A 16,055-nucleotide genomic window follows, 5' to 3' on the forward strand; every position below is an offset into this window, starting at 1 on the left:
AGTAAATGTACTTGATATGTAAGCTGTTTTCTTACATTTATTTATTTATTTATTTTTTTATACTGAAATAGTGATAATTTTTGCAAAATAATCAGGGGGTGTTGAGAAAATCCACAAACGATTTACTTGTGACGCCGTTAGAGAGCATTTCTCCTCTATGAACCGAAAATGTTAGTTTACCATGCGGTTTTGAAAAGAGAAGTATCACTAATGCCTTCTAGGACCTTTGAAATAAATGATTTAATTTTGTAACTGTCTCGATTGTGGCAAAGTGTCAGAGGTGGGCCAATGCATTATTGATCTTTATTTGTTGTTGTAGCTGATTAAGGCATTTGATTTCTATGATACTGTTAGCTTTTTTATTTTCAATACATGTACATTAAATCTACCGATTTTCGTCCCATTCTTATAATTCATTCTTATTCATGTATTCTTATTCAGATAATTCCTTCTTAGTGCGTCGCCTTTTGTCATGCAGTATATTTCATTTAATTTCTTTTTAGAAATACTAGCGTGTAATAACGTAAGTCATTAAAAAAATTCAGTTACACGGGATCAGGTTCTTAAAATAAACTAAATTAATGATGAGGTCAACGAATAGTATTGGAATCATTTAAAAAAGTAATTTCAATGATTTTCCGACTCCATATTTTTATCTGATGTAACATGTCGCTGAATAATCTGGCTGCACGAATCAGATCTGCTGATGAAGCATAATTATTTGATAAAAGTACATGATTTCAAACAATTGATAACATCACATGTTATCTTGCTATTGACATGGACATCTTAATACTACTTGCATAGTATAAAAATAAAGAAATTGTTATTCTTATCGGAAGCCTGTCCGTCAAATTTCGCAATTTATTTGGCAAATTCCTTTGATGCTCAGTTACCAGAATATTAAGCAGACAATGCATATGTGTTTGAAGGGACGCTTTTCTGCAGAAAATATTACATTGCAAAGGTATGTATAATACTGAAAACGTTAGGTTGGGGAAGTGATTTTAATGGCTTGATATTGGGTTATTTGCAATATTATAACTTTTGGATACCTACGAATTATTATGAAGTCCTTGTACTTACATATATGACAGCATGGCATAAAATGATTTATTCTGAAGAAAAATGCTTAGCTTTCTTTGTTTCCTTAGAACAAATGATAGCCAAATGGTGGCCCTCAACAAGGTTAACATTTATTACTGCTGAATTATTTTTCTGTAATATACAAAAAAAAAACAAAAAAAAAATCAGTGGTCTGAAAATTTTTGCCCGATGCACGCCTTGTCACTGCCTGACGATCATTCTCCCCCCTTCCTTTCCCAAACTTAAAAAAATACATATATATTTATTTAAATTTAGACTATCTTATATATTAATAAAGATTATATTATCTTATATTAATAATTAGATTTAGATTATGTTATATATTTATAAAATAATAATATATAAGATAAATATTATAAAATAATAATCTTATATATTATTATTTTATAAATTAAACAAGAAAAGTATAGAAAATGTTGCTAAACACCAATACTTTAATAAAAGTAGCTTTTTACCTTCATAATCTAAAATAAATACTTAGGATGTAAATAAAAAGCTAACCGTATTCCTCCCTGAAAGCGTGAAATCCCCTCCCCAGAGTGAATGTTCCCTGGCTGAGAAACCCTGCTTTAGATTGTTCTCTTCAAAAGCATCCTTTCCAAAGTAATTTTTTTTTCACCGCAGTAGATACGCTGGCCTACCTGCATACGTAGTAATCGTTTCTTCTGAAATTATTTTTATTTCCTTAAAAACAGTTTTCGTGAAATTATTTATTTAAACAAAGTACTGTGCTAAAGGTAATATGCGAAGCATACAAAGCTTTCGAAAATTTGATACTTGACAACATATCATTACATCGCGGCAAAAAGATCGATTCAGCTCAAATATTTGCAGTTTTTATTTTGTGCCTGAAAATAAGGCAAATGCATTACATTTTTATGCCGAAGGATGTCATAAAGTTTATTTGCATGTCTAAATAATGAAGCTAAATTTTAGTTCCGATTTTTTTATTATACAATTCTATATTTAATAGCTTTCATTGCTATTAAATAGAGAACAAAATTAAAAGTGCATCCTAATTTACTGTTAAAGCTAAGTGAAATAAGACCAGACATAAATTGATCTCTCTTAAACAGGCCCACATTTCATACTAAATTTTAGAATTAAAGTATAACTTAAATTTTGATAATCAAAATGGTATCCAATTTTTAATCTAATATATTTTTCATGTTTTTTTTTAATAAAAATAGCCAATACTTGTGCAAATGGCAAAATATATTTTTTAAAAATATTTTATTTCAAAAATTGAAAGATGATCATTGTAAAATGTAGCGGTGGTACTAAAGTTTTTCAATTTTTGTTTGGATGGTAAGCGTTAGTCAAAAGGTTGAGAACCGCTGGGCTAGAACAAACTGTGTTCAAATTTCAGCCCAGAATATTGGCATCTTGAGGTTCCACATCTCAGGTGAATATCTGTACTGATTGTTTTAATGGTTTCATGCTTTTTCATGAATTTCTTTGTCAAAAACGCTGTTAGTAGCGTGAGAAATTGCTTTCCACACTGATATATAAATTAATGCCAAAATACGCTACTAGATGGCTGAACGGGCTATAATCTGACTACTGGTTCTAGCTTGGGGTAAGCAATCACGTGACTTCTATCATCCCTTAATGACTTTTTATTGTTAAAAGTTGGTTGTTCAGTGTGTTTTGTCAATCCTTCCTTATCAGTCATTGCTTATGTTGAACTAAGATGACGTCAACTGAAAGCGCATGTTTTTGTAATGTTTTTGGAACTCCAGTACAACTTAAAGAGACAGTTTTACTCACACATGTTGATGTGATGAAGCATTTTCTCTAGGTCAGAAATGAGTTATTGAGGAAAGGGAATAAGAACGACTCGTCAGTCAAAGACATTACTGAAACTGTTTCCTGTGACATTACAAGAATTTGGAAGAAAATCCCCATACCTCAGGTAAGTTAACAAGAAATTATTCACTTTATGAGAAATTACAATGAAAAGAATACCAAATCTCGGAAGAAAGCTAATAAAGTTAATAAAGATTTCTTCCATCTTTGCAAACAGTACTTTCTTTGATATTTCTGCAAAGGTTTGAGTTATGAACAATGTAAATGTTCCGTGAAGATTCCAATATAGAGAGAAATTCCTTAGCAGACTAACGGCATGAAAGAAAAATGGCCATTGGATCGATCGACGTTTCTAAAAGCCAAAAACTGCAACGTATAAGAGAAAGACAACAAATAAGGGGGAAATAAGAACCTAAAGCAAAATTATATAAAGATAATGCGTGTTTGTGTATGAAGGTTACAGACTTAAACGCGAATGTGCCTGATTCAGAAGACATCCCTGATAATGATGACGACGATTACGTTAGTCAAGAATCGAAACGTCTAAAAGCAACTTATTATTAAATTCCCTCAACCTCCAAGAAAGGCCAAATGCGAAAACCTCTGCTAAATTTAGCTGTTGCTTGTGATCCAGCGGGAGTATCTAATAGGCCAGCTGCAGTCATTGCATCCTCTGTACTTCAGGTTCTGGCAATTGTGTCTAAAGGTACTCCAGCTAAAGTTACTGACATGAAAGCTGCGGAGATATCGTCATAAGATAGGATGCCTGATTCAGTCAACTGCTACACAAATAATACAGTCTTTGTAAAGAATCTACGTTGATAGAAGAAAGGACAAAACTATAGGGCATGAGAAGAGGAATTCTTTCTACAGGACAACAGCTGAGAAAGGGCATATTTTTTTCTTGTCAGAACCTGGTTCTATTTGTATAGGACGTATAACTCCGGATTCTGGGTTCAGTGCAGATATTATACGAAGCATCACCATCACTGTTACGCAGAAAGAGACTGAAATTTCCATACTGGTTGTTGTTGTTGTTATGGAACAAGAGCCAACACTGGGAATAAAAATGCCGTAATTAGATATCTTGAGATCTTTTTTGGTCATAGATTGCATTGATATGTATGCTTGTTGCATACCAATAATCCAGAATATTCTCCAGAAGATTAATGAATATACATCTGGCCCACGACAGTTTTCTGAAGCATTAGGAAAATCCCTGAAAACATGTGAAACACTTCCCGTGACAGGTTATGTCCCTGAAATTGACAAAAAGACCTCAGTACTGACCAAAAATTCTTCTTTGATATTTCTAAGACAGTGCCCTTCGGGGAGTGCTCTTCAGACCTAGCAAACAGGAGTGCTGGTAATATAGCACACTAAAGACGGCTCACTATAGCCAACGGAATGCTTCATCTTTATACAGTCGCCGAACCAATAGACGAATTGAAGCTGCTAGCCGAAAATGTTTTAAAAGTTTATGTGCCATCCTGGTTTGAAATAAAGAAAATCCCGAGAGCAATACATGGAGCACGGAATGATTAACAAAAGTTCATTCTTGCCAAAAACGTTTAAGGCGATTCTTCACGAAGATATTCAGAGGAAATGTTACTTTGCTCAATCAGAAAACGTCTTGTTGGCGATGCTGGAAGATAAACGAGCAAGTCTCGCACGCTGGAGATAAAAATTTGCTTTATTTCAAAAATTGTTGTCACTGTTCACCTTCAAATCATAGAGTTTCTTAATAAAAAATTGTAAATTTTACAAAATATGAAATAAAAATAGTATTTCCAAAAATTAAATATATCATTATTATATATGGTCATATTCTGACATTCAAAAAAACGCGCGTTTGTATATCATGTCATAGTAAGGCGAAAATTTTTCTTTAATGTCAGCATTTTAAATAAATAGCTGCTCTTTTTTATTTTGGATTAGGATTCCTGAGACATTAATTCTTTTATTGATACTAAAAAAAGTTGTTATATTGCATTAAATTTAAATCCTTATGTCTTACCTGAGGTGTCAAAAGTTTTTGTTTCCTGGTTTAGCAACATATTTGTGCACGTAGCATGAGAAGAATACTGAAAACAAGAAAAACTGACTGGAAGGAGAAAATACGACAATTTGTGCATCCCCAAATTGAATTTCAAAGCACAGGAGTATTTTGAAATGATTTGTTGGGAAATCCCTTGAAACCACCGGATACCTTGAGCCTCAGTGACGAAGACATAAGATTGATTAGAGGCAGTTCTCAGTTTTAAACAGACAAACTTGCTTGCCATTCTCAAGTAGTAGAGAGGCATGTGAGACTGGCGATAGAAACGTCATTGACAACATGTAGTGCAGAATCCAGGGATGGATTCATACTCAGTCGAATCAATCCCTGGAACGAACTTACGAAGTTCGACCCAAGATGAATTTCTTCGGTTCTCTTGTAGAAACTGAAGATGTTCAGTGATTAAGCTGAAACATTTTTACTGTCGTGTTTGTACAAATTACAACCATATGTTTGGTCAGGAAACGCGAATGTTGTAAAAATATTGATAAAAATAGCTTGATGTTTTCATTAAAATTAATATTGATTTTTATACTTACCTTACCTAATATTGATTTTTATACTTATGTAGAACCTGAAGATGACGATCGATTGAGCTGCAATTTTTTACTGTGTTTTTATCATCAAACAGAACAATTTGTTGGGTCAGGAAATAATAAAATTTGAAAAAAAAAAATTGTTCTTGCCTTTTTTCACTCCACCCTACTATACGTACGTATCTCGCATAACTCAAGAATGAGTAGCCATAGAACGTTGAAATTTTCTATATGAGACTGCTATAGCATGTAGTTGCACCTCCCTTTTTTATTGCAATCGGCTGCACCAAACATATATACAGATTTTTGTGTTTTTAAAGCAATAGGGGTCTAGAAATACTAATTAAAATGCTGACTAATTTTTTTTTCTTTTAATAATTCTTTATTTTAATTAAGTTACTGTTCCTTGGAGATGGTATATAAAAGTTTTCTAATTATAGTTATTGGTTTATATTTATATATTGACATTTTGTTACCTGGCTCGGTGAGCTTAGTTTTTTTATTCTTGTGTGTTGGTAAATTGTGCATTTTTAGCTTTAAAAGTCACTGAATTATGCAGGTTTTATACTCCGGTTGAGGTTTTTATGCCCTTAGTTAATCTGCGTATAATTGTTGTAAAATTATCAAAAATTAAAAAATTTAAGTGGCGAATTAAGCCTAACTAACCGCCATCTATTTACATTTTAAACTCAGTAGAATAGTGAATTAAGTCAGTTTCTGCATATTCAGTGTCTTTTTGCCCAGCGGCACCAAAAGTAAACTTTCAGTTTTGTGCACCGAAAAATCTACCTTCTTGTCCGCTGGCCGAATTGCTTATTTTTACGTAGAAACTCAAATAGTAAAAAATTAAAAAAAAACTGTATTTGGTGATTATGACACAATAACACGGCGAACAAATACTAATTCAGAAGTCAAACAACAAAAATCAGCGTTATATTTTCAAAATTTTCACAGGACTAGTTTCGAGGTTTTACCGAACCATCATCCTCAGCTGCAAAACGGCAAATGAACAAGATAGGTATAATGGTTAGATAAGATAAGAAAGCCTGGACAAGAGTAAGCAAGTGGCGCCATCTGTTGAGGAAACCAGAACTAAAACATACTTTCTTTGAAAGCCGAAAGCAAAGTTGGATTGGAATTAGGATCGTTAACTAGAACAGAAAGATTTTTTTGAATGTGAAATGCGTCTAGAAAATCCAGTTCTCCAATGGAAGATGTTTTTTGAATAATTTTGGCAGCAGAAAAATTGAAAGTATGATTTTCGGACCAACAATGTTGCGCAACAGAAGACTTCTGTGTTTCCTTTTTCTAACATATGGCTCATGTTCCTTGATGCGAAATTTTAAAACTCTCTTTGTTTGGCCAATGTAAATTAAATTTTTATAATCTCCTAAAACAAGAGTGTGCTTTTTAGCGTGTTGAGATGAGAATTTTTTAACTGCTTAAATAATAATGTTGGGTGAAAAGCACCTGTCAATAGCTATTGCTTTTAAATAATTTAGTTCTTCATCAAGGGATAGTTTGGAGGAGCCTTAGCAACCTTAGCTGGCATTCTGCCAAAACACATAGACTCGTTCAAAAGGGGCGTTATTACTTCCTGCGACGAAAAAGGTCACGCGAAAGTCTTCTCTTTTCCGGAAAGAGTGAATTTATATGCTCAAAGGGAAAAAAATCCCCATCCTTCCAATCCATCAATCCAATTTTGAAAATAATTCGGTCCGAATGGCGCATGCGTGTTTGCACTCATAGTCGCGGATGAGGCGATAGAAGTATAAGAGCGTTAAACACAGGCGCAGCTCTTGATATCTCAATATTCCAAAGTCACTCTAAACGTGTAAGGTTTTAATTTAAACTAACCAAATTTCTTTTTATTTTAAGTTACCCTTTCCTGTAAACTCTTATTTCAACTTCCCTTCAGAATGAGCGCGCAGTTCAGCTTTATGCTAATTTGTGTTGGAGCCAAGTTTTGTATTTAAAGGTTAGTGAGAAACTCCTCAAGTGTGAGAGAGCTTTTAGTCTCAGACCACTTCGGCTCGGTGGACGTTCGCCAGATTAGTTAGTATTTAAATCCTTACGCCTTAGAGCTATTACTCTAATACTTATTGAAGTGATTTAAGTGGTTAGTTCTTAGCTAAGGCTTGCTACGCACCATAGAAAGGCCAATCTCGCGTTTAAGCTCTGAGAACTGCGACTATTTGAATTTCTACTTAAGCTTTACTTTAAATTGTTTGATTGTTCAGTTTAGACCCAAGCGGGGTCATTATTTTTCTGTTATCACTCTCGAGCTGGGAATTACTGTAAATAGTGATTTAAATAAAAGGGTCTTTTACACCCTTCGTGCGTTGTAATTCTTCTAGCATTCACAAGAACATAGCTGCATTCAGCTCACTGTTCGAGATCAGGACCTTGATACTGTCACCATTATGTTTGCCAAAAGTATACATAGAACACTTAGTCCTGACACTCGCGCGCGAAGAAAAATAAGAGGATGGCCTGAAAGGCAAGTAGATGATCGTGAGGTACCAGCAGTACCAGTACAGAACCCGGAATTACCACCTCCTGCCCTAGAAGGATTTGGCTACATTGTGAAAACTATGCGGGCATGCATGAAACCAGCGGCAAGTTTCGACGGCAGGACAGCCGTAATTAATTTCCTGGAAAAACTGGATGCACATTTCATGTTATATCCAGTCCACGAGTTTCAGAAAGTCACGCTTGCCACCAGCGCTTTGAAGGGCCAAGCGCTAAATTGGTTTAAATATATTGGAAAGAATTTTTTGGGTGAACCAGGAAGCCCCACCTATAAGTATGAAAATTTTAAAAGTTCTTTGGTAAAAGCATTCCTGGTCGTACGAGATCGAGCCAGAGAGGCGGAACGTTTCAGCAGATAACAAGAAAAATCGAAGATTTGTCAAATTTTATTTTAAGAAAGATTCAAGTTTTCACGCATTTGTATGGAAGTCGCCCGGATCCTATAATCATTCAAGTTATAATCCCTAGACTATTGCCCCAAGTTCAAGATTTTATCGAGCTCAGAAACCCAACGACTTTGGATAAATTATTTGAACTCGCCGTGCAGTTGGAAAGTCGAAGAGCTGCAGACAACGAAAGTGGTGGAATACTCCAAGACCACAGCAGAAGCAATAACAGAACTACGGGAACAAGGCGAAGCAATGGCCGGAGAAAGATGGATTCCCCAAGACGACCGGCGAACGGCGAAAGTTTCATCGTAAAGCAGGGGAAAACTCAGAAACTGGGCAAATTAAGAAGGATTCGTCTAAGCAAGATTTAAACTAAGGGGGATTTCTTTAAGGAAGGTGGAGGAATCCGAAGTCCTGAAAAATCCTTTCGCGATTAATTTAAACACCGTAGTCATTAAAAATTTAACTTTGCCGAAGATTGAAGTTTTAATAAATAATATACCGCCGACGGCTCTTTTTCATACAGGTGCGCAAAACAGCTGCATTTCTAAAATTTTTTTCAAGAAACACTTCCATCGTTATAGAATTTTTAGCGCAAAAGACACTAATGTTATAGCGGCCCAAGGAGAGAAATGTAAATGTCTAGGAAAAGTCTCACTTTTTGTGCGTATCAACGACGAGCAGCTAAAAATTTTATTTTATATTGTGCGAAACCTGCAAGCATGTGTTATCCTTGGTGTGGACTTTTTCAGATTGTCAGAAGCCACAATTGTCTTTCAGGGAGCCAAGCTAACGGTCACGATGCAACCAGTTAACAAGAAGGACGATGAGCCCCCGGAGCTTGATCTACAGCATTTGCCGGCAGAAAAGAAAGAAAAACTGCAGGCTTTGGTAAGTGAATTCTCAAATTTATTCAGTGATGTACCTGGTTTCACTCAGGTCACCATCATGAAATTCAGACCGGGGATGCCCAACCAGTAAGGCAGAAGCCATATAGATATGATAAGGTTAAGGAAGAAATAATTGAGATTCATATTAAGGAAATGTTGAAGAATAAAATAATTACTCCTATTTTTAGCAGTTATACTAGCTCAGTAGTGTTATACAAGTAAAACAACGAGTTCCCGATTACGCACCCGAAGCGGTGGCGTTTCGCTGTAGACTATCGAAAGTTAAATTCCGTCATAAAATATTCCATATATCCTTTACCTATTATCGAGGAGGTAATCCGAAATATTACCTCCACGAAGTACAAGTCCACATTAGATCTTACGAGTGGGTATTTTCAGATTGGGGCAAAACCTGAAGATGTCCCCAAGACCGCCTTCATAACAAAGTCTGGCGCATACGCCTTTCTTAGGATGCCTTTCGGTTTATCCGGCACACCGGCAACTTTCCAGAGATGTATGGACATTGTCTTGAGACCGATCCTTGGTAAGAGTACGTTCATTTATTTGGACGATATTATAATTACAAGTAATAGTTTGGAACAACATTTAAAAATTTAAGACAAGTATTTTTATTGTTAAACGAAGCCGGTTTAAAAGTAAATGCATCCAAATGTAAAATTGCCACAAAAGAATTACGTTATTTAGGATTTAAAATCTCTCAGAATGGCATTGAAACCGATAAGTCCAAGATTATAGCTATCCAAAATTATCCTGCTCCTAACACGGCTAAAATGTTATCATCGTTTCTTGGTATGTGTTCATACTATAGATCCTTCATAAAAGATTTTGCTAAAATAGCTGAGCCACTGCTTAAATTGAAGAGGAAGAAAGTTAGGTTTTTGTGGTCAGCAGAAGCCAACTCGGCATTTCAAAAATTAAAAGACGCCCTAACACAAGCCCCCGTTTTAAAATTCCCGGAGGGGGATAAAAGACTAGAAATTTCAGCGACGCTTCAGATTTTGCGGTTGGGGCAGTTCTCTTCCAAAATGGGCAGCCCGTGGCCTTTTTCAGTCGAACTTTAAACGAAACCTAGAAAATCTATTCGGCCACGGAAAGAGAAACTCTAGCAGTTTTATTAGCGGTGCACAAATTCCGCGTTTACTTTGTAAGTTCTCCAGTAACTCTGTATACCGACCACGCTGCGGTCACCAGACTCTATTCCGGAAAAAATGTATCGCCGATATTAATAAGGTGGGCACTTAAGTTACAAGAATATAATCTAGTAATTAAACACACTCCGGGAAAAGAGAACGTTGTGGCAGATGCTTTAAGTAGAATCAATTTTAATGAAAACGGAAATACAATTAGAATAGCCATGCTTACATCAAAAGTTTTAGGATCTCGTGAAACAGTAATAGCCGAACTGGGAAAAGATCCTGAGTTCAAAAATATAAACAATTATTTATCCGACCCTGAGAATTTTAGCCATCAAGATATTGTGCCGATACGAAATAGGGCGGCAAATTATGAAATAATTGATGGACTTCTTTTCTATACAAAAACTACTAACGAAAATCACGAGTTTAGGCCAGTTATTCCAGCTATCCTTAGATTTAGTATATTGGAAGAATTGCACGATTTGCCTATTTCTGGCCATTTGGGCCAGCGAAAAATTGTACAAAGAGTTCGCGAGGCAGTTTTTTTACTCGAACTGCAAAAGTTTACTAGGGTGTATGTCAAGTCATGCCCAACATGCCAATTTAATAATTACATTGATCACCGTCCGGCCAGTTCTTAAATAGTGTTAAATCAGAATTCCCAAATGAAATAATAGGGATCGATTTACTTGGACCTTACCCCAGAAGTAAATTTAACAAAAGACGATATCTTTTAGTTATAGTGGACCATTTTAGCAAGTGGTTGGAATTGATCCCGTTAAAACGTGCTTCTGCTAAAATCGTAGTAGATTCAATAAGTATATGTTAAAGTACGGGGCGCCCCTAAAAGTTATTTCCGATAATGGTCCCCAATTTGTTAGTAATATTTTTGAGAAAATGTGTGGAAAAATGGGCATATGCCATTTAAAAATGGTCCCGTATCGTCCGCAGTCAAACATAGCGGAACGGGTTAACCGAAACGTAGTTAAAATTATTCGAAGCTATATCAAAAATTATCACTCTACCTGGTATAACCATATAAATGAGTTTGCATATGCCCTTAGAACGGCCAAACACGACACAACGTTGAAAACACCTGCTGAAATTTTTCGTGGAAGAAAGATTTAGACACTGTTTGATAAACTCTTCTTTGTCCAGGAAAGGGCACAATAGTTTAAAATGACCGATATTCAAAAGTTGATAGATGAAGCGAAAGAGAGTTCTGAAATAGCTCAAAGAAAGCAAAAATACTATTATGATCAAAAGAGAAGAGAGGTGAATTATAAAGTCGGAGATGAAGTCTTGAAGATTAAACATGCCTTATCGAATGCCCCAGAGGAAAAAGTGAGGAAATTTTTTCCGCGTTTTGAAGGCCCTTTCCTTGTCGAGAAAATCACCCAAGCAGTGGTAGTGTTAAAAGCCAATAACAGCGAGAAAATTTCTGCCAATGTGGACCAACTGAAGCCATATTATAATCGTAATAGAATGAAAATCTTTGAGGAATTTTTGCAGGATCCGGGGAGACCGACTTCTACGGAGGATTTACCTCAGCGGCAACAACCAGAACCGGCAGCAATTGCAACGAGGGGTCAGAAACAAAAATTCCCTTGTCAACAAAGTAGAAGAAATAAAAGGACGAAAGTCGCCGTGGACCAAAGAATAAAGAGGAAGAGCGAAGGGAATAGGACTTCGAGCAGAAGACCAAAGAAGAATGGACAAGGCCAAGCTAAGGCAGCAAAGAGGGGAGCGGAAATGTCAGAAAGGAGCCTGAAAACCAAGCAGCCCCGGTTGCAGCATGATTATCCAGTTCCTGAATGCAGCAGGAGGCCGGAGCAACGAGGAACAAGGTTCCAGGAGCAAAGGAGAAATCCACCGAGGGGCCAGGATGGTCATCGACTAAACGCCCAGCAGAGCAGCCGAGAGGCGGGAGTAAATGTCCCAGACTGGAGCCTAGCTGTATTAAACGAAAGCGTGAGATGGAGACCAATGGTGGCCGCCCTAGGTCAAGGAGAAAGTTAAATCAAACGGAGCTCTTCGCAACCTTCAACGACTGGGTAAAGAAACGAATGGACGATTAAAACAAAAGTAGCATTTCTCGTGCTAACGTTTAGTTAATTTCCAGGTATTACTGCAAGTTGCAGAATCTCTTTTTACCTCAAGCAAAGTTGACTTTTACGCCAAGAAACGATTACTTATCTTGAAAGTTGTTTTGGTTTAAATTATTATCATTATTATCATTATTATTATTATTTTGCAAAGATTTAAAATTACTTAATATTTCTAAGATAGACTGTGAAGTATTGCGAAGATATTAGTTTTGTAAAAGCAATGAATTGCTGTGAAAATGTTAGCTAAATGTTTTTGTATTACAATGCTTTGTCGAAAGACATGTAAATTTTTAAAATTAAAAGTCTGTAGAAGTAAAACACAATTTAGTCTAGACTATTGTTCCAGTAAAATGCGATGTTAAGAAAAGAACATAAAAAAAAAAAAATAACATTTTTGCTTGAATGATTATGTGTGTGAAGTTACAGGGTAGGAAAACAAGTCTTTGTTACCTAGCTTTTATTGTTATTATGTTTTACTAATGTATCTTTCCTTCCAGATGTTGCTAGAAGGAGTGTGCGAAAGAGATAAACTCAAAACAGATGAAGATGTATCTAAAGTCCAGTTCATTCGTCTGTAAATTGTAGGAAAATCTATTTTCTGTGAAAGATTGGCCTACGTTAGGAGAAGTTAAGTTTTAGGGTTTTTTTTTTTTTTTTTTTTTTTTTTTTTTTTTTTTTTAAGAATCGCAAAGTTTTAATCAGGTCTGTTTGGACCAGTAGAGTTCAACTTTTGCCAATTCTGGCGGGAAGTATGTAAGGTTTTAATTTAAACTGACCAAATTTATTTTTATTTTAAGTTACCCTTTCCTGTAAACTCTTATTTCAACTTCCCTTCAGAATGAGCGCGCAGTTCAGCTTTATGCTAATTTGTGTTGGAGCCAAGTTTTGTATTTAAAGGTTAGTGAGAAACTCCTCAAGTGTGAGAGAGCTTTTAGTCTCAGACCACTTCGGCTCGGTGGACGTTCGCCAGATTAGTTAGTATTTAAATCCTTACGCCTTAGAGCTATTACTCTAATACTTATTGAAGTGATTTAAGTGGTTAGTTCTTAGCTAAGGCTTGCTACGCACCATAGAAAGGCCAATCTCGCGTTTAAGCTCTGAGAACTGCGACTATTTGAATTTCTACTTAAGCTTTACTTTAAATTGTTTGATTGTTCAGTTTAGACCCAAGCGGGGTCATTATTTTTCTGTTATCACTCTCGAGCTGGGAATTACTGTAAATAGTGATTTAAATAAAAGGGTCTTTTACACCCTTCGTGCGTTGTAATTCTTCTAGCATTCACAAGAACATAGCTGCATTCAGCTCACTGTTCGAGATCAGGACCTTGATACTGTCACCATTATGTTTGCCAAAAGTATACATAGAACACTTAGTCCTGACAAACGAACAACCACTGAGAAATTGAAGCTCTACCTGGTCTTTTCTCCCGGCCGCCAACAGATTTCTAGTACCTCTCAAAACCACTTCTCAAAATTACATATGAGGCATATGAGGGCCGGATACGAATACAGCTACATAAAGCATCAATTACAGTTACAATATCCATTACAGTTACACAGGGACCTGCCAAAATGTCTCCAAATGGTAAACAAGTTTCGCGCCTTTTGGCGATTTCTCGCTAAATTTGGCGACAACTCTGATGAACGGAACTGCTTCTGTTCTAAAGCTGCCCGAAGGCGCCAATCTGAATTAAGTGCCATCCCGCCATGCAAACAATCTACCGTGTTGCGACTCCACAAAGTAAGGGCAGACAAGGCAGTACCAGCACGGTCCCTGCCGAGCCTTACTCTGTCCCGAGTGCCCTCACGCCTTTTGTGAAGCCTGTTATTATACCCCCATGGTTAAGACTGCCTAGGTACAGATCCTAATCAGTACTTCCCAGGCGTTCTCCTGAGTCAACCCTGGGGGAATGAATTTGGCGACAAAAATTAGTTGCCAAAACTGTTGCCAGATTGGCGATATTTCGCCAACTTATCGAGATGGCCATTTCCTCAGTGTTATATAGTCTTGCCCCTGTATTTTTACTTTTCTATCAAGGTTTCACTTCTTTAGATTTTTCAGGCTACTTTATACAAAAGTTCTACAATTTCACATACAATTCCTTAAAATTATGTACACATGTAGAAAATTCGTAACAATTATCACAGCAGTTGTTTCCTGTCATTTCGGCTTTACCATTTTTGAATAGCTCATTTTATGTATAAGATTTGATGTTCTGTTAATTTTCATGTCTGAAGAAGTAATTCTTAAAATATCGTAACTGCTTAGCTTAAAATTGTTTCAAATATTAAACTGAGATCTGTATATCAAAGATCAAGCTGAATTTTTTCAATCTGATAAATTTTATATTTGTCTTTTTTAAACTTTTAATAGCTTTAATGGTAAACTATGAGATATATTAGATTGTAAGCTGAAATTTTCAGGTTGCAATTTTTTAACCCTTTCTTGAAATATAGTTAATGCTTAATTAATATTCTATAGCAAGCTTATCGGTATACTAAAAAAGGCACATCTGTTTTACTTACGTGTTCACTTATTTACGTTAGCAAAAATTAACTTGGGAAATTGTTGGATTAAGGTTTTTTATGTTTTCCTGACACTTTCACTTTACTGTCTGGATATGAATCCTCGCAGGCCTTTCTGTGTTCTACTTTTGACCAAATAAAACAGGATTTGTGAAGCCATCGAAAGAGAAGGATTAAATTAATCATATCAGAAGACTGACTGTCATTTCTAGCAAATAAATAGCAATCTCATGACATACCGAAGATAAAACCGCGAGTCGATTATCATTTGGTACAGGAATAGTGGCTTGAATATCTAGTTTTTTATAAATTGATAAGATAAAATTTGAATCTGAAACGATTGACACGAGTTAATTCTTTTTGAAGTTAACAAGATTGCACACTAGTTCTTCTACTGAATAGTGTTGTTTGAAGTATTTGTTTAATTGCTGCGCTAATCACTGCCAAACATGATGAAAATTTTTATCATCTATTTCCATTCTGATTTTCAGAATAATAAACTCAAATTTACTTGAATCAAGTCACTAATTAAAGCAAAGAAAAATTAAAATGTTATTTTAGTAAAGCACATATGAGCATTCTGAGACCCTCTTGACTTCTTTTAAATTCCTTGATGCCAAGACCACAAAAGTTAAAGCTTATAATATGGAATGATTATCTAAAAACAGCTTATTGACATTTTAGATCAGAATTCATTAACTGGCATTTTGCGGAATCCTCGTATCTTGAAACCTTTACTGATTTCACAAGAAGTATTCTCAAGAAAGTAAGTATTAAATTGTTTTCTGATTCACTTTTGTGTTTACTATTATATTAGTGTATTCACTACCTACTAAACTGTATTAAATACTGAATTCTAACAATTTTTATAATTTAAAAATCACTCAGTTTCATTAATTACAATAACTTATCTAGATTTATCCGCTTTTGCAATGTCATAAA

General features: G+C 35.5%; 1 protein-coding gene across 1 annotated transcript in view; it reads left to right on the plus strand.

Moving 5' to 3' along the window:
* Positions 1-15,485: 15,485 nt before the first annotated feature.
* LOC118192313 (chitin synthase chs-2-like) overlaps positions 15,486-16,055 on the plus strand; it is a 112,836-nt gene continuing 112,266 nt past the window's right edge. Inside the window, exon 1 of the mRNA XM_085810864.1 lies at positions 15,486-15,879. The gene's annotated coding sequence lies outside the window, so the exon portion shown is untranslated. The remainder of the gene's footprint in view (positions 15,880-16,055) is intronic.

This window comes from Stegodyphus dumicola, chromosome 2 (assembly GCF_044657685.1).
Source record: "Stegodyphus dumicola isolate Sdum_Otavi_A_Nest chromosome 2, ASM4465768v1".
Lineage (NCBI taxonomy): Eukaryota > Metazoa > Arthropoda > Arachnida > Araneae > Eresidae > Stegodyphus > Stegodyphus dumicola.